This window comes from Pinus tabuliformis, chromosome 6 (genome assembly GCF_031772625.1).
Source record: "Pinus tabuliformis cultivar Carrire ecotype Pingquan chromosome 6, CPIR1, whole genome shotgun sequence".
Classification (NCBI taxonomy): domain Eukaryota; kingdom Viridiplantae; phylum Streptophyta; class Pinopsida; order Pinales; family Pinaceae; genus Pinus; species Pinus tabuliformis.
This window is the reverse complement of record NC_142292.1, coordinates 763,884,627-763,905,502: the sequence shown is the minus strand read 5'-3', so window position 1 is coordinate 763,905,502 and position 20,876 is coordinate 763,884,627. Positions and strand designations below refer to the sequence as shown.

At 36.8% G+C, this 20,876-nt stretch overlaps 1 pseudogene; it reads left to right on the top strand.

Annotated features, from left to right (window-relative positions):
* The first annotated feature begins 3,341 nt into the window (after positions 1–3,341).
* Positions 3,342–20,876, top strand: part of LOC149260957 (callose synthase 3 pseudogene) — a 46,951-nt pseudogene continuing 29,416 nt past the window's right edge.

Sequence of the window (20,876 nt, the reverse complement as noted above, 5' to 3'; positions counted from 1 at the left end):
ATTCAATCACGATGTTGATTCATTCAATGTTGATCTTTCTAAGCCACCAATCTTGGATGATCTACTTGTTGATGAATTGGAAACCCCACAAGTTGTCGAGGCAATTTAGCCAGAGCTGATGGTTATGTCAAGTCCTCATTCTCCTGAGGTCAATTCCACTTCAGATTAGAAATTTGTTGAAACACCCAAGGCTCCTCATCACTCTCTTGTTTACATTGAAGATCAATCTAGTTCACAAATTTCACATCCTCCACCTGAATCACATGATCCCATCGCTCATGCATTAGAGGAATCATACACAATGAGCACTCTTGTGAAATGTAAGTTGTCTTCCTTTTTTATGTTTGCTCATTTTTCATTGTCAAAAGAGTGTGTGTGCTTATCGTTTGTGCACAGTGTGTGGCATCACCATGGTATGTCCGCGAAATGCTTATCTTACGCTTTTACTTGTTTCTTTTCTATGGACGTTTTTAAACTTGGAGCATGTTGATGTTCATTATTTTATCTTTCTTATTTACTGGTTTACATGATTATCTTTCTTGTTAACTAGGACCTCACCAACATGGGTCAACCAATGTGTCGGTGGCTGCGTTGGAAATATCACTTTACGTGAGTAGGCCCATGCACTATTAGTTTAGGAGTAGGAATAGTGTTTGCTTTTGCTTTTCTTTGTTTGAATGTTTTCTTTGCTTTCTTGTTTTTTTGCTTGCTTGCTTTCTTACTTGGTTTGCTTTCTTTTACTTATTCTCTTTGATTGTTTGTTTGTTTTCTTGTTATGCACCCATAGGTTTAGTTTCGCATGAAACCATGTGTGGCTCTCGAGACAAGCAAGGTGAAGTACAAGAGGACTTGTAAAACTATCAACACTTGGTTATTTGTTGTCCTCTCTCTTTATGAAGAGCTTGTTTTCTTCAGTCGATGATACCCTGATGGAAAATATGTTATGTTCAGAGTGAGTCTTGGTGAAAACACAATGCTTGCACTTTTAACTAGTACCGCCTACTCTAATCAGTTTTTCGATTAACCCTTGTCAACTCATTCAAGCAGAGTAAAGGGAGGGGGGGAACCTTAACAAGTATGTCAGAGGTATATATAACATAATTCTCTGAAGGGACAACCTTTTCTACTCTCAATAAGTAGGGATCCCTCTTCTGCCTCTAAAATAAATAAGTGCCTATGCACAGTTCTTTGAAGAATGAAAAAATGAAAATAAAATAAAGGCAAAAGAAGAGAAAGGGTTCCTACGCAGAGAGGTGATGCAAGTAACACAACTGGGGTATAGACTAGGTTTACTGGCAGCGAAGCAATGCTTGTGTCCCAATGTGACTCCGTCAAGGTACTATCTAGGCCTGCTAGCAGCGAAGCAACACCAGAGATGAAAATAAGACTGACATTTATATTACTTATACAGTAATATACCCCTCATCCCCAATCAAAACAAATCAGTTGACTTGGCTTGGTATGTGTGCTAACCGATCAAGAGAACGACAGGGACTATATCTTTAACTCAACCTTAGTGTTGGAGCCATAATAATCAAAGAATCAGACAATACTTTTAGAGGAGTTATACTAGCTTTTCACGAAACAAGGTCCATACAGAGAGCTGGAGTTCTACCTGTGTGTCGCCAATGTTGTAGCAACTACGACCACCCTCCAAAATTTTGCCTTCTCTTCGTTTTGGAGCCTGCCTACTCAAAACCTAAGCAGCCATGTTGTACTGCTTAGGTACTTGTATTTCAGTTGTTTTGATCTTTCACTTACTAGCTTGTGTTCACTTGTTCTGTCGACTAACCACAAGACGGCCCATCACTTGGTTCACATCCAGTCTTTGTGCTATCGGGAAAATTGCACAATCCTAGAGTGAATTTGCCTTGCACTCAGGAATTTTGCAGAGCAGCCCAGCAGATGCTTTGCACGCAGAATTTGCACAAAGCAGGTGAGCAACCTTGCTCTGGAAAATTGTGTAGAGAAGGAAGCCCAACCTTGCTCTTGAAAATAGTGTAGACCATCCCAACAGTGAGCTGAGGCTCAAAACTATGATGATGTAGCAGGCAGCTAGCCTTGCTCTGGGAAATTACGCAAAACTTGAGAGACAACCAGAGTCACTCAACCTAGAAACAAAGTAGAAGCTTCCCTTCAGTGGTTGTCTGTTGCATGTGCCGGTAGGTTGCTCAATTCCCTCTAGAACAACGCAATTCTTCCTTGCATGCATGGAATCTTTTCTTGAAAAAATAAAAATAAAAAGTAAAAAGCGAAAAGCATCCCCTAGATTTTAGGGATCTATTTTTAGCACTGGGAGTTACATGTAAATTCGATTTTAGAAACTTCCCTCCAAGTGTCACTCTTTCCTATATTTTTGGCATGCATGTCATTAACCCTAAATCTAACAAATCTATTTAATGACACCCCAGAGCTCATTCTTCACATTTGATCTTGGAGCTCTAGCATTCTCGAGGCATCTAGGAACCTTTGACACAATCGGCACAACTTTTTTGGGTAAGTTTTTATTTTCATGTCTTTTTCCGCTTTTTTTTTTGCTTTTGATTTCTTGGCTTGTGTGAGTGTTTTTTTCCTTGTTTTATTGAATGATCATTGGTGTTTCAATGTATTTTAACTTGTATAAGTGTCCTTTCTATTTTTACATTACATTTCCTTAGTGTCGAATGCATAACCCTATTCATGCACTAACAGTCATTGTTGCGAAAACTCTCTTCGTGAGCTTTGCTATTTTTCCGTTTGACTGACTTCTGCACTTGCTTGGATTGCATGCATGTCTATTCACTCAGATTTGCACACTCATTCAATCCCTCTCATTTTCAGGTTGCCCTTGGGTAAATTTGGGCTGCCTTGGCCCAGATCTTGCTTCTCTTGACATGCACTACACATTCCCAGAATTCAAGGCTCTACCTTACCTCCAGGAATTGCACAGAGAATGCTTGACATTGGCTCCCAACTGTGCTCTGCACAATTCTGGGAGATAGTGCCCAGTTCTGCCCATTGGGACTTTGCAATACGCAGTTCCAGCTAGCAACTCAGCTAGACTGAACTACACATTGGGTAGTTCTAATCCACAGTCGACCTCTTTGGACTGCGCATTACGAAGATATAGTTAGTAACAGGCTTCACTGGCAACTGGGACTACACAATGCGTAGTTGGAGTTGACAGTCTCCAAGCCTCTCAGAGTCAATGCTACGCAATTTTTCCCAACCATCACCTAGTTTGTTGCATGATTGATTCCCAAGTTTCTTTATGTGTTTCAGCTAGCATTGGCTTGTCGTGAGTGTCTTCTCTGTCTCCAGGTACAACAGGTGTTGAGAAGCTTCTTAGCAGTACAGGTAACATGGCCTCCAAGAGAGATGGATCAAAGGACACAGTTGAAAGCAGTACTGGAGATGTGGTTGAACAGGTTTCTATGAGATTTCTCGTTTATGCAAGCACACATATGTTCATTGAGAAAGACATCAAGATCACATGGCAAGACATCAACACTATATTTTCAGGCAATTTTGAGGAGAATCTGGAGGACCTTCATGTCTATGTCAACATTCATAAGTCATGATTGTACAAGGTTTCATGTAGATATCCCACCTTCCCGTGCATAGACATGATCCACTGGATTGTCTCACACAATGATCCTGAGATGATGATACCGAGAAGTGTCAGTGGAGTAGAGCTTGCTTCCTTCAGGGCAGAGGATTATCAGTAGATGTATCATTTTCTGCAGGTGGTGAATAGGATGGATGCACCGTTCTAAACTCCCAACAGTAGCGCTAACGCAAGAGACATCTTGAAGCATTGGGTAAGAGAGCCATCAAAGTTCAGGATGAAACCCAACCAGTATATAAGAAAAAGACACTCATGAAGGCTTACCAACTCTTGGTCATCTTTTCATGTTGCTTGTATGGCCAAGAGAGTATGGAGACCTTCCCATAGAGTTGGGTTATTATGTTGGATCAACTGGAAAGTGAAGGAAATCCTTTCAACTGGTCTGGCACATTGGCTCTTCAACTGAAAGTGCGTGTATCGAATGCTTGAAGTCTGCCCAAGGATTAGTAAGAAAGATTCTTCATGTCTGCCTACTTGCTCGATGCAATCTGTGCCTATTAACAGTTTCCTGGCATGGGTTGGGCATGGACACCTTCAGAGAATGTGTGAACGTTTATTACAAGTTGCTCTCAGAGTGCAGCTACCAAGGAGTTATGGCTAGACTATCTAACCATTTCGTTTCTCCTCTAGACACAATGATCTTTGCACAAGATCTTCCTTGCATGTCCCATGTAATAGTGGAGGTGCTGTTGAACATTGTAGATTGGTACACCTCACTCGATGGAACCTTCATCAGGATTTACAACATGGAGAAGGATTTTCATTTGTTGCCGAAGTTTTCCATGGAGAGGCTAGTCATGCAGGAGGTTGCATACCACATCTCGACACGGTTATCAGCTGGACTACACAGAAGACAAAGGCACCATGTCCTATGCTTCCTTTGCAGATTGGGTTGTACACGATCCAAATTTTGAGAGAAGCGGATGCCGAGGTCGAGGACTTCAAGAAGTTTAATTTTGGTACCAAGAGTGTACTATCCTTGGATCCACGGGGCGTTTCATTGGCCAGAGGAAAAACCTTGGAGATATTGCTATAACTCCTCTAGGCTCAATGAACCAGTCAAAATGGGAGTAGAGTGGCTAGAAACACTCAAGGCAGCAGCACCATAGGGAGTATCAACAACAACATAAACAAGCAACAAACTTGCGCAAGACAAAGCCAAGAGGAATATTTCTGAAATTGCAGAGGTGGAGAAAATCTACAAGTTTAAAGAGTATCCACTTGTTGAGAGAGTATCTTTGGAGATAGAAGTAAAGAGGTGACAATGCAACAAGAGAGTAGAGTAGAAAAGAAGAGATAAGCAAAGACTAGAAGAGACGGAGAGGAAGTTGCAGGAAGTAGAGAAAAATCTCAAAGAAAAACAAGAGTTGTGCAGAGCGGAGAAGGAAGCGCAACAGGGACATGAATAAGAACAAGAAAAAGAGGAATTGCAAGGCACTCAAACAACACAAACTACACTGATACAGGTTGGAGACTCAGATCCACCTGTAGCGGATGATGAATAGGGTGAGCAGTTGTAGGAATAGGAGCTTTCTTAGTAGGATGAACCAATAGTAAAATAGATGGACACAAAGATGGAACAATCAGAACAATATTAGGACACTGACTTCATGAAAAAAGCAACCAAGGTCACCCCACAGGCTTCACCAGCCCCAGTAGCAAAGAAATTGCCAAGTGAACAAGGGGATACCCATCTCCTTGAGGATGATCCAGGAATGGATGTACAAAACATAGCCTTTGACGAGTCACACCACAAAGTTGTACAGGCATGTAGAGCGCACATCCTAGATGATCATGCATCACTTGCACACTTTGACAAATGGTTTATTGTGTTAGATGTGTGAAGATATCCAACTTCCTTGGTTGATGCTATGAACGCTTATGCCGAAGACACGAGCTCAAGTGTGAAGTTCTTGATCACAGAAAATGAGTGCATGACTAAGGAATTGCAAGCAGTCAAGTAGAGAGAGGAACAATCAACAAGATCTGCCAGAGTAGAGATGAAGAAAGTGATACTTTCCGAAGTGTTGGCTCTTGATACAGCCATGTCAGGACTGTATGACAGGTTCGTCACCGTGCATAAGGAAGTTGTCCATCTACATGGTCATCAACAGTGCTACATCAAGATAACATGCACACTCACAGACATATAAACCATTGTTGATCATGTACATACATGGAATTGAATGAGGTACAAGGGAGCCCTGCTTCACTTGCACAATATGATGAACCCCCGGGTAGATTTGGACAAAGCACACATCAAGAGTCTAATCTAGAACTATGAGGAACTTCCACCTGCTCATCACCAATGTTGAGGCTTCGTACGCATGGTTGTTCAGGAGTTTGGATGTTGTGGTGAGAAAGTATGAGACCCCATCAATTGGAACACTCACTAAAGCCAAAGAGAAGAACCAAGTCCGAGTAAAGCTTGACATGTACTTTGATCAGTTGATTCACATGGCCACCAACGCAAATTTGTAGATTAGTGGAGAGAACATGCAAAGATATGTCGCCAGTCTAGCTGTGCTCAAGACTAAGCTACACATTTTACAAGATGAGTTGGACAGAGGTTCCAGATTAGTATACCCAGAAATGATGGAGGCAAGAGTTTGTTTCCAAAAATACATCATCAAAAAATATGTGGACATCATTGCACAATACCAAGCTTGGCATCAGTTCGTCACCGAAGATCACGTAGAGGATCCTGACGAGCTAGTCTTTCTATAGACGTCTGAGTCTTACTGTTGTCTTATCTAACTTACTCAAGCCTATTTTTGTCCCACATGGGCATATGTGGAAAATGTCTTATTATTGTAAACATGATGTAAAGTGAAATTCCAAGTGTCACTAATGGAATGCAAATAGTCATATGTAATGTAAAGAGTTATTGTAATGAAGTTGAAGAGTCATGAGGGTAGTCCAAGAGTCACAAAGGGGAATGTCAAGGGTCACCCCACCCCTTTTTATAAAAAGAACCTCATAACTCATAGAAGAGGCTTTTGGGAGCCAAGATTTTGGCTAGGAATTTCTTAGTGAAGGCTTGGAGAGTATTGTGACGAGCCTTGGCTTCTCCACAGTACAGAGTGAGTACATCTCTTTGGAGGAGCAGGAAGTGTTGACTGTAATTTTCCACTATTGGGGCTAGTGGTTCTTAATGGTGTCTGTATGGATGGAACTTTCACTTTATATAATATAACTGATCCAGCATGTCTTCATGCATATGTTGTTATTGTAGTTTGACTATTTTGGTTACTTTAGCAACGTATGTTGTTTAACTTACACATTTGTGTATGAACTATTTTGCATATGATTGTATGAATCTTGTTGAAGTCATGTTGTTGGTTTAACTTGTCACTTTGGATTGTCAACTATTCTGCTTTCCATCTTGTGATGTCATTCAGCTCGTGTTTTCCTTTTAGGCTGCGTACTATTACAGGCTTCTAAGGGATACACTTATTTCCCCCTCCATGTGTTAGATCCCCCATGCATCTCACTTGACTCACAGCAAGGTCACACACTTGCTTTCAACAAAGATATATTGCTTACCCCTGCGCACTATCATAGTCAAGGAACAACTTTACTACCCACTACTGGGACTCCCACTCCAAACAGTCTGAGATCTAGTTGGGACATCTTACCGGGGAGAACCCCTAACATGTTGGCGGGTCTAGCACTGTCAACACAAGCTCTTCATAGTCCTTAATGCAAGGGGATGAAAATATTGATGGTGTTGGGAGGATACATGGGTCATGCTCTGTATAATGGTGTACATAAGGTTTACGTTATTGATCAAGTAGAGGGTTACAAGCAGAAATGTGTTGATCTAAATAACACTTCGCTCAGTCAACTTTGACTTGGTAATCTCAGTTGAGGTTATCCATATCAAGTGTGTTTTCCAGCCAAAGGAAAACATGTATTTGCGCAAATCCCCTATGTTTCCACTCATCTTTGCAAAGATGAGAAAGGATAAATTGTGAGGTGATTGTATATGTAGAATTAAAACCAAAGAAGAGAAGGATGGTTAGATGAAGACCTACACCAATAGTATGTTGCATGGAATCCTTTTTGTAAGACTTCTTCAAGGAATATTATGAATCGATAATGAATGTATTGCAATGCAAGATGTGAATTCTTGATTATATTATGGAATATCCATCGAGACAAATCAACTGAAGTAGAGGGGGGGTCATTAGGCATGACCATGTGCAAGTCATTCCATTTGGTGTCAGATGCACCAAGGGTGAAAAGAAAGTATAACTACCTCATTTGTGTGATCATATTAGTGATTTTAAACCTACACTTGTTCCAGAAAGAGTGTGTCCCCCTGAGGCCTGACCCGAAGTACGTAATCTTCCTAGGAAGCACCAAATCAGGCATGTCATGGAGGCATACATGAAGGTTTGCAATGATCACTAGAAAGTTATCCTCGAGGTTTATTTTCACAAAAACAACAAAATTTTCTTGGTTATGGTTCCGCAACATAAGGTTGTAAAAGTAATAATGAAATTTCAGATGTTGGGAAAAACAATTATCATGGTAGTGCATGAGGTTCCAAGCATATTCTTGCAATTCAAATTTTATAAGTCATGGTTGAGTGATCATGGAAACCCCTATGGAAAAGAGTTTGGGGAAGGCCATAGTGAAGAGGCCTTCAGTAGTGTATTCAATGACAAAAAAAGAGGGAAACAACAGGTAATACAATCAAAGTGGTGAAACTAGGATGGGAAGAGTGCAAATAGTTGCATATTTCTTCAATTCTAGTATTGGAATTCGAGAGTGTTGATACAAAAGAGGAAGGTTGGAGGTCTATTGGGATGGGTGGTGTAGGAATGTCATGATCCAAAGCAGGAAGGCCAATTTTTGGGTCAAGAGAGGAGGGGGTGATGTGACAAAGGAGAGAAGAGATATCGATAGGGTGAGTAGGCAAGGCAGATACTAAAACTTGGTCCACATGGACATTGTTGTAGTAGGGATAACATGCTAGCTTGTACTCCAAAGTTGCAACAATATGTGCTCTAATTACAAAGAACTCATATGCCCTATGGTCAGAGGCATGTATAGTAATAATTAGGATGTCCAAATCATAAAATAAGCATGGAAATTTATTGGAAATAATAATTATGTCTCAAGGGAAACAAATAATATGACCGATGTACTTGTACTATCCACCACATGCATGGGTAACTTGAAAGATTGGGTTAATATGCGCTATGACCATTTCCTCTATTTTGGTTAGATCAGCAAAGACAAATGGTTGGTTGTTGGGGTCCATGTTGTTTGGAAGGGAGAAGCGGTGGGTGGACTTTGTAGTTGCACACCATAAGCAACAATTTCTACCATGCAAGAACTTTGTTTTCATACTTGGGAATGTTTCCTTGAATGTGGAGCAAACATGCAAGCGAGAGAGGTTGTATATCCTTTCATGGAATTGATGGTGTGCATGGCTAAGGGTGGGGTTGAATAGATTTTGGGGATGGGAGAGTGAAGCGGCATGGGTTGATGGTGGGGTGTGCAAGGTAGACAGGAAAGTAGGGGCAATGAAGGCAGGAAGGTGGATGGAAGACATATAAGGAGTAGGAAATGTTGATGTAGATGGGGTTGCAAGAGAAGTTTGGATATGTTGGGGGTGGAGAAACATTATCTAGGGGTATAGTTTGACAGGATTGGGGGTTTAACCTAGCTCTATATTTGAGACATATTTTTTTGTTGGAGGTGTCTTTATTTTGTGCATAGAGGAGTCTCCTGTAAACATTTCTTGAGGGTCTCTCAGAAGACTCTGGCATGTCCATCCAAATACAAACATGGGGACATGAATATCAATGCATACATGAGTTGAGGGAGAGTAGAATTGAGCACAAACAAAGAATACATGGAGTGTCCATAGAAGGAAGAATGTTTAATGGAAGGGGGGGAAGAACTATATATTCAAAAGGAAAGGAAATAGGAGCAAGTTTTTTTTTTTTTTTTTTTTGCAAATTGTGAAAGAGTGTGTACATCCACATATTGTTGTGCAACAGAAAGTAGTGAAGAGGACATGTACAAGGTAAAAATTATAAATATGAAAGATGCATCATAACTAAATATCAATTAGATTTAAGCTAAAGAAGCAACAACCTTTTCTAACAAGTCAATGATTTTTTTATTGCAAAACACATACTTTAAAAGCTCATAAGAAAAGAAAGAAGAATTATGCTTGAGAGTACTTTGAATAATAGAGCAAGGAGGAAGCTATTCATGCAATAGGGAAAGGGGGGGAACGAAATAATGGGAGTGGGAATTGTAAAAAGCATGGACACAGATATGCTACCTTGCTTAGAAGGAACAACAAAAGAGAATATATATTATATTTAAAGGTAAAAGATGCAACATGTAACATAGGTATAGATACATAGAGGAGAGAAGTACAATGATGAAGTGAACATATAACATCATGTGTGAATGATAGAAGAGGGTGGTAGGGGGAAGAGATGAAAATGAATGGATAAACATATAAAAGATGTTGTCTACATTTTAGTTTGACATGGGGGAGGAAGAGGGAGGCTCAAACGCAGTGAATGACTGTAGGGCCACACATTTTCTTCATATCTTCGAGGACAATACCACATGTAGTGTCATAAGTGATGTCTTCTAAATTTACTGGGACAGCGTTCAGGCGGTCGACACCATTGTAGCTATCTATTTTTATGGACAATGTGAAGAGGAAATGATGACATGAAACCATTGAACAAATCTCATGGATTCCATCAGGATCAGTGGAGAGTATGAAAAGTCCTTGGCTTGGACACCCATTGGCTCAATGTGGCATCATCAAAATATTTGACATTTTTTTGTAGCCCTGTGTGGTCATGCATTTCAAGTTTTATCACATAGAAGTAGTCACACTTCGGGAAGTCACCATCACATTTTTTCCACTACCATATTCCATTTGAGTGGTGGGAAACCTTTTTCATGGATTGCATGCCATCAAATGAGAGAGGGAATGCAATGAAGTATAAATCTTGCATTTCAATAGAGGTGATGGTTTCACAAACATAGAACCATGATACTTTTTCGAGGGAATGTAAGCCTACGAAGTTCGAAATTGTACATTGTGGGTGGGATCGCATGGAAGACCCAGATAAATTTCCACTTAATGGTGGTGAAGAACTCAATTAGCGTTTTTCATGGAACCATGAGTGGAGTTGGTGAGTCTCTGGAATGTATGGATTCAATAGGAGGCTACTATTAGAGATGGTCCCTACAATCCTTCCATTGAATTGGATTATGTGGCCCCTTTTGATTGCAAGCATGGGAAATGCACCTGAGAGTGCAATAAGTTCCATGCTTATAAAGTGGAAATGTTCACCCCACGGGGTGATTTCGATGCTATACCTAGACATGTCCTCCAAGATGAGATTTTTTTCTAGGTGTTTAACCCATCTCTTCGATGAATCATGGAGGTACGTGAAGTGGATTTGACCACACCAATGATGCCCACAATTGAGCTTAGTTACGAAGATATGATTTCACTTATGAGTTTGAAATGAAGCAATGGAAAGGCATAGTCAAAGCATCATCCAAGAAAGGTTGGATAGTGGAAGTTGCAAAGAGGAAGACCTCCCATTTTCTATTTAGATGGTTGTAACTTGTGTTTGTCAACTTGATTGTCCCATTGGAAACCATGTAAACCTGCCCAACCTAGACAAGGGCATGCAAGTAATTTTCCAAATCACTGAAGGTAGAGAGATGTATCTCATCATTGGCACAATCAACAAGGTCAAAGTCGAAGATCGTTTGGGAACCCTAACAATTATTGTACGAGCAAAGGGTTGTTTTTGCAAGCACCATACCTTGGATTGATCAATATTTATGGTAGTGGTTGAGCACCATGAATGGAATTGGAATAGGTGCAATAGAGGATAATTGAGCTGATGTTGAAGTAGAACCCTCTACCAAAGTGGGAGTATGCAAGGAGGGGCCTTGCGACATCAAAGAAATTTCTTGGAATATGGATGACTGTACAATTTGAAGAAGGGTCAAGTCCCCAATCAAATTTGCATGACATTGAACAACTTCAAGTTCAAGCACTTTTATAGTCCTAAATAAGAGGAAACAAAGAGGAAAGAAATGGGACATCAATTGCAATGTAAGTGGGGAAGAGAGGAAAAACAAAAGAAATGCATAAAGTATGGGGTGAAGAGTGTGAATATATGCATAGTTTTGCAAAAGTGTGCAAGTGGTTTTTTTGAGAATGATAATTGACCCTAGGTGCAGGTCACCAAAGGTGACATGACCATTGTAAGCATATGACAACAAATTTTTGTGCTAATTAGAAATGTAAGAGATGGAAATGTGGTAGCGCGGAGATAATGTCTCTATCAAAGAAACGTTGAGCTTAATTATTTAAAGGGATGGATAGGAGATGTACAACTAGCTAGCAGTAAATTGATGGCATTCTCTGTCATAGTAGGCTCCATGATGAGAAGGAACAAAGTTGTCCTGGAAGGAAAAATGTGCAAAATGGAAGTGCGAGGGGCAAGGATCAATGCAATAGTTTGAAGAAGAGCATGACTGATAATTCCATAGGGGTTAACAAAGTGGTTAATTCTTCATGGTTTCCACAAGCATGCATTTTGAAATCAATGTTCCTTAATTGCATGAATCATGCAAATTATGTAAAATGAAAAGGCCATGGTCAGAATGAAGGGGATGATTAGAAAACACTGTTAATTGAAAATGCAGGTAGATGTCATTTAGTTTCCATGTGATTTGTAAATATGATGTAATAAATAAAATAAAAAGATGATGCAAAGAATAAAATAAAAAAGACAAGTATACATATGAAGATAGGAAGAAACTCAATTGTTGAATGGGTTAACCACCATGGGCAATATCCAGGTGTGACCACCATCATAACAGATACTTTCAAAAGGAAACCCAAAATAAATATGATGAAAAGAATAAAATTAGAAAGACAATATACACATCATGATAAGCAACAACTCAAATAACCAACATGGACATTATCTAGTTGTGATTGCCATTATAATCAATATAATGAAATATACTTTCAAAAGGAAGCCCATTTATCTAGTATATACATGATAAAACCATAACATATGTTGTTTTCAACAACACCAATAGTAATCATTAAACAAGAAAAATGAATGAATGATATCTTATGTGAGGGTACATTTATGAGCAAGATTCGTTTTTAAATATTGTGCATCAAATATTTAGTTTTCAGGCTTAGTTTGTTCATATTCAATTTTTAGGCTTAGTCTGTTTAGCAATTGTGCATTTGAAACCCATATGAATGGTACTTAACATTTGAATGTCCACTATGGATAAATTTGTCTTAACGTTTTGAGTACCTTGTTCCACATACAACACAGTAATATAATGCTTGTATATATTGCTTTAGGGGACACAATTCAAAATGGTTGAAGTTGAAATCTATGCAAGAGACACGTTGAAAGTGAGTAGGAAGGATTGTGTTAATGAGCCTTTCCAGCACATGTAGATTTTCAAATGTTGCTTTAAATTGTTTAGAAGTTATAAAAAATAGTTACGCAGGGTTATCCATGTAACTGATCCAAATATATAGAATGTTTATTCACACAAAATTATGAAGAAGGTTAAGGCAAATCCAAGCTAATTAGGTTTCCATCTCTTCTAAATTATATAGCCATGCATAGATTCAACCTAAAAATATCCTTGAAACTACCATTTGACCTCCATAGTACCAAGCCAATTAGGTTTCCATCTCTTCTCATTTATATAGCCATGCACAAATGCAACCTAAAAACATCCTTGAAACTACCATTTGAGATCCATAGTACTCAACCTTAGAGAGCTAGAGTGAGATGCCAAACCTATATTAGAAGAAAACTCAAACTTAAGGCCCATATTAAGTAGTAGGCCAACACAACAAAAGTTTGATTAAAAAGGTGGAGCTAGTGAATCCACTAAATGTGAGCACTAAATTATAAAGAAAGAAGTATTTAGCAATTTATAAATTTGTCAAGACAGATGGATTGTAAATGTGGCATTCCTTCACCAGTGGAAATTAACATAGGGTCAAAGGGAGGTTAAGGGAAGGAAAAAGATGCACCAAAGGCATGTTTATGTATAGTGGCATGTACCAGACATGGTTCACCAGCAAAAATACAAGGAAAAAAATTGAAATCAGTTGGTGGAGGGAAGAAATGAAAGCCTCCAGATGACACTGACTTTGAAGAGGGGTAGGTCTTGAAGAAAACTTATGTCTTGAGGATAGTAGCAATGGGCATGGAGAGATAGAAAAAGGAGAAAAGTTACCAATCCATCATATAGATTCAATAAATTGTTACACGCATAATTGATGGGCCACTACACCTTGACCGAGGCCATAGAATGCAACTCGTTTCTCTAGGTGCAATGCAAATATAAAATTTAATGTAAAAAATATATATGTGTTATCGGTGGTCATGAACACCTATAAATATCGAGGTCTTGATATATTAAAAGTAGAATATGTTCAAGTCAGAAAGTTCTAAGGCAACACATGAACAACTAAACAAAACAAAGCATATACAACAGACTTAACTGGAAAATGAGAATATTATTTCAATTTCTGATTCATAAAATTGCTAAAATACATAGAAATAGGCATGATGTTTTGTTCTACAAGTTGTTTAATTTATGGATTCTATTCAAAGGATCGGGTCTAACACTCCTATTCCAATGTAAACAACTTTGCTACCTATTACTAATATTCCCACTTAGGAAAATTATTTTAAGTGGAGTCAAATTGCATCCACAATCAAGTTTAAGTTGTTCTTGCAAAATTAAGACCTTCATCGTTACATTTGTGATCATTTTCCTTGTCTTGCAAAGCTACGCCTGTGCCTTTCCTTTTTTAACTTAACCATGAAAAAAATGGTACTTCAATGTTGCGAGATATAACATGTACTCTTGGTGATGGACACAAATAACAAACAAAGATATAATTTTTTTTATAGATATTGACATTGAATGCCACCCACAATTAAATTACAAGAAATTGTGATGTAAGGGTTGACAATTATTTAAACAAGAAAGCAGGATGAATGAAATAACACACTACCCTCCATATTTTTTTTTGAAGAGATTCAACTATTTTAGTGATTTCCAAGTAAACGTACCCAATGCTAAGGCACAATGATGCTTATATTCTAAGATGGGGAAGGAATGTCCTATAAAATGAGTTTGATGGATCAGTTATTTACAATAGAAAACACATCACTTCCCCCAAAAAATCTGCAAACTCTGAACCCCTGTGCAAATGTACAGTTTAAACCAGTAAGAGATTTTGAGAAATAAAAAAATAAAAAATAAAAATAAAAAAGAACAAAAAAGATGACTTAAATGTAAAAAAAATCAAGTTGGAGTAATGAATTTAGGGCAAAACAATTAAAATTGTGATAGAAAAATTAAGTGTTATATGTTCAATACACAATTTAAGGAAAAGTAAGGAGGAGTATGACACTAATTATCAAAATATTGTATAGAAATAAAACCGAGCTCAATCTTCAGTTTATTCACCTCAATTAGAGAGTTATTCTTCTTTGTGATCATTGATGTTGCCACAAATCTGGCTAGAGGGTTTGGAAGGTACTCAAGATTGTCACTAATCAATTTCTTGTGGCAAACCAGGTGTGACAAGATGTTCAAATATTTCCCGAAGAAAGTTTTATATAAATAAATAATCAAAATTTTTGATGCCCTTATGAAAATATTATCAAAACCTAGATGTAGGAGCTAGATCTCATGCATCTAGCATAGATCAATTTTAAGTCGGGATTTGCATCAATATTGGTACCTCAATAAATTGAATAGCTCTTGGTGCATAAGAGATGGGTTTTTGATATTTTTTAGTGGTGAATTGAGTATGGGTGTCAGGCCAACTTAACCTCAAGTTGTGTTTGTGTGTGTAAAACATTACAAAGACTAAACATATGAAGTGTCGATGGATCTCAACCTACATGAGCTATATAGTGCCTCAGGTTATGTATTGTATATGTGAAAGAAATAAAGTTGTACCATTTATGTGGCAGTGACATTAACTCCCAAATCCTCGAGAAATTTTCATGCCAGGTCTGACAATCATTTAAACAAGCAAGTAGGGTGAATGAAATAGTGCATTGTCTCCATTTAGTTTTACATTGCAATGAAGACATTAAACTATTTCAACAATTGCCAAGTAAAGGTACCTAGTGCTGAGGCACAACGATTCTTCTCTTCTGAGATGAGGTAGGAGTTTCCTATGAAATGAATTTGATGGATCAATTATTTATAATAGAAAACACATCATTTCCACCCAGAAATTTGCAAACCATGAACCCCTAAGTAGATGCATAGTTTAAACGAGGAAGAGATTTTGAAAAAATAAATACATAAATAAAATAAAAATATGATTGAAATGTAAAATCTTCCAAGATTGAGTAATGAATTTAGGGAAAAACAATTAGAATCATGTTATAAAATTGATATCAAGGCTAGTTGTCTCATACATAATCTAAGGAAAAGTGAGGAGGAGTTTCACACTAATTATCAAAATATTGCACATAAATAAAACCAATATCAATCTCTAGTTTGTTCACCTCAATTAGAGAAATATTCTTCTTTATCATTATTGGTGTTGGCACAAATGTGATTCAAGGGTCTGGAAGGTACTCCAGATGATCACTCTCTATGTCTTGTGGCAATTGAGGTGTGACAAGATGTTCAACTATCATCCAAATAAAGGTTCATAGAAATTAGTAATTGACTTGTTTGATGCCCTTATGGAAATATTATCAAAACCTACATGTAGGAGCTAGATCTCATGCATCTAGCATAGATCAATATTAAGAGAGAATCTGCATCAAGACTGCTACCTCAATCAGTTCAATAGGTCTTAGTGCATAAGATATGGGTTTTTTTCATTTGTCAGTGGTGAATTCAGTAGGGGTGTTGGGCCAACAATCTTAACCTCAAGGTGTGTCTATGTGTGTAAATCATTACAAGGACCAAACGTATGAAGTGTTGATGGATCTCAACCTACCTAAGCTATAAATTGTGCCTCTTGAGGAAACTCTATGTACAATGACATAATGTTGTCTTTGAATATACTATGTAAAGGGATGAAAACTGCATCCATTCCAACAATATAAGTATAAGACTCTTTGAGAAAACATAGGGAAATAAAGAAATTTCACAAACACCTGATACCGAGATGCCCTGTCTACAACAACAGCGACACAAAATTCAGGATACTCATTACTAATTTTGTTCAATACATACCTTTAATTTGTATTATGGGTAAATTAGGGACGCTAATAACAGAGACCTGAAATAATAAGGACCCATTACATAACTAATGAACAAAAGGGAAAAAAACATACCTCCTCACTCTGAGTGCACATCTAAATAACATCCCCTGAGATTGTTGTTGGTAGTAAGGAGCCCCAAGTAATGGATTTATTACTAATGGGTTCCATGATAATGATGTTCAGGAGTAAAATATTAATTTGCCCTTCTTAAAATCTAGTTTTATAATCAAGATAGCAAGATCGAAGTTGAATTCAACACTAATGCGTATATAAAAAATCACATCGAAGTAAAAAACTAACATCTTAAAATTGCATCCAAGTAAAAAAAAATCATCTTACTTCTAGGTTGGATAAGGATGATAGATCAAAGGCATACTTCTTGAAATATATGTTATTATAGTTTCCATGATGAGACATGCATTTAAACTTGTAATATCCATTTTCAAATCTGAATATGAATCCATAAGTGTATCTAGATTTAGACCAAAGATAACACTTACCTACAACTTTGCAGTATCCAAAGTAAAAAATTATGCTAGAACAAAGTTTACTAGAATTTTTCAACTACCAATTATCAATGAAACAAGGAAATTGTTCCTAGCAGACTGGAAACCTATTCCTAGTGTCCCAAACATTTTCTGGTTGCTATATAACAGATACCATTTTCAAAAGTGTCTAGAAACACTCAGAAAATGTTGAGTGGCTTCCAATAATTTCTAGAAACCTATGATATAGTTTCCAACAATTTTTAGAAAGCTATGTTGTGGTTCCTTGATTTTTTTTGAACTTTCATAGTTACCACCATGTTTTGACTATTTCAAAGCTCGAAACAAGAAATAAAAAATGAAAGATCTTACACTTTCCCTAAAAGTACCAACTAACACCAAAACAAAAACCATTGAAATGGGGGAAAACTTCCTATTTCTAATTTTCAATAGACAGAAGCAGAGCAGTAAAATAAGAACATTAAAGACATATTTTGCTTGAAAAAGGTTGTTCCTGTTGCCATTAAATATGGAAATTCAAACCCAATTTCTTGCTTTCCCATATTGCATTCCTCCTTTGAATAATTTCGTTAATTTTAAAAGGTTTGGTTCATATTACAACTTGGGTACCATATTTCACATTGTTTTCAATAAAGCTGGAACAAAAATGTATAGAAAAGGGGAACATAATTGGCCTAATTGGGGTTCATCCTCAGAAAATAGAAAAAATGACAAACAATACTTTGATATACCAAAAATAAAGAGAAAATTCAATCTCCAATGTTTCACACTTGCCATAATGAAATTTGAAATATGCCAATACATCGGCATGGACTCTAGAGGCAGACACATGCACCTTCAAATTTGAATGAAATGGAAAGGACTCAAATAAAATAGGTAAATATACGACAAACCCTTAAATTAAACATGCATATGTCCAATTGACAACTTCTCAACTGGGGACAAGACGATCATCTCCATACTTTCAATAATATATTTAAGATGGAGTTCCTCCAAACGAATAAACCAATTGATAGGACTTACTTTCACAAGTCTTGGGAAAATGGATGACATCATAAATAGAACATTTTAGTCAAACATTTTGTAACAAGTTGTAGTCCAAAGGGATTTCAAGTCTTATCATATTGTTGTTGTCATGACAGCACTAACCATTCAACATCGATGCTACTAATTATGGCTTAGACCAGCCAGTTCGCCCAACAAGGACGTAAGTCAGTCAAGTGGAAGCATGTAACCAAAAATCCTTATGCACATACTCATGGCTCAGGCTAAACATTCCACCCAGGTAAGTTGTGGAAGTAGAAACAAGCAACCCAAAAGTCACAAGGAAAACAAGCAAAGAAAGTCAACTCATATGAGAAATCGGCATTAGTATTCCATGCACACTTATGGCCCTAGTTTTTAACATCTAAATAGATCATAGTCCGACATTAGGTCACTTCTCCTATAAGAGGATAAGCTTTCCAATCCTAATGAATGGATAACTACACTATATCAGAGTGAAACACCACCCATTAATGTTAGAAAACATGATACAAAACTTACTTCATGCTCTATTTTAGTTCTTTACTTCAAAGTTGAAGAATGATACAAGTGAAAAAGTTAAGTGGATTCAAATAAATCTTGCCATGCCCCAAGAAAGTGACATGGTTTGTTATGAAACAAATTCCAAGAACATGAATATGAAGTACATTAAAGAAGCTTTTAAAATCGAATGGAAATGGATAAATGTTTTTCTCTTTATTTCTATCCATGTGTAGCCTTTTGAGAACCTAATGTATTGAATCGGTAAATTTGAGAGAAAAAATCAATTCAACAGTAGAAGAACTGAAGGCTTAGTGAGTAGGCCTAGGAATTGCCTAAACTTCCACATTTTTTTCATGATCCTATCCATAATTTCATAGATCCATTTCACATTTCTCGTTTATTTTTTTCTCATTCTTCAAACTTGGAATACATTAAAAATAGTTTCCAAACACCCAACAAAACATTTAACAATTTCCCAATCTCTCGGCCAAGACCAACCCAACTTAGTAATCCATTTTCAAGACTCTTAACAAAGGTTAAGGTTAGACTTTAAGCTTCTGTGGTAGTTTTTTGGAATAGCATGATCCAAAATATCCACGGTATTATTTTCATTCTGTCGACATTTCGAACCCCAAAGGGGGTCCATCATCAAGACCAAAATTGGTAGAATATGAATGATAGTTTCTTGAGAGAAGAATCTTCTGACCAGAGTATATATAACCTAGAAAATGATAAATTTTTTATATATAGAAGCTGACCCTTACATATATGAATTCTTTAATTTTAATTTTAATTATTATATTTATTTTAGTTTTAATTATTCTAGCTTTAATTATTTTAATTATTTGATTTTAATTATATGTTAAATAAATTAATTATTAATCCCTAATAAATACAATTGATTAAATACTAACTGTAAGTTTATTTTTATAATGTACTCTGATTCCTTTTATTATTTTTATAATTAGTTTTATTTTAATTTATTTTATTTTATTTAAATTAATTTTTATTTATTACTAAATTAATTAATTAATTAATTAATCACTCAATTAATCACTCGATTAAGCTATGAACCCTAAGTATTTTATTAAAAAGATGTAAATTTTTAATCCTATTTTGGGCATTAACTCTAAAATCCTTGCAAGTATATATGTAGGGTGCCAAATATAATCATATGTATCAAATAATTTACAAAATATTTAAATAACAATGACCCTAGAAAACAAATCATCCATGCAAACCCTATATACATTATGACAGGAAGGAAAAACATCAGCAGGTGCATGCCATACTAAAACAATAAGCCATTTATCCATACTATTGACTATGCCCATTGTAACTTATTCCATCAATCCATACACCAGCAACTGATATCAAAATATACATTATCCAAATCCTCCATGCCAACCCTATTTTCTTGCTGACTTTCTATACAATCGGTTATGCCCATTGCATCCAATATATATAATGGTAACGTTGTAGAACTGGTTATTTTGGGTTTACTAAAAATATATTCAAAAAGTAATTCAACTTGGAAATTTCTACACAGATGACTTTAGCAAGGGCCAAAAAAAGGGGAAATATAAAATAATCATAATTATTTACAAAGACGGTTTTTGAAAAACCAAAAAATCTAAGGAAAAAGAAAAAAAATATCATATACTTCCAATGAATTCAAACATATCAAAACATAAATGCCATACTGAAATAGTAAGCACTTTATCGATATTGTTAGTGTCGGTATCTTCATCCCTCCATTAGTGATCAAATTCTCTTGTTGCATTGCATGTTAAGTCTCTCATCTGATCAGCTGCATTCCATTAGGGTCATGGATCATCTGATGGTAGTGGCATATTATACATTTTCCCTCATGATCTTTACCTGCTAGCCCATTTTCAGGTCATTTACAGTCATTTTTGTCTT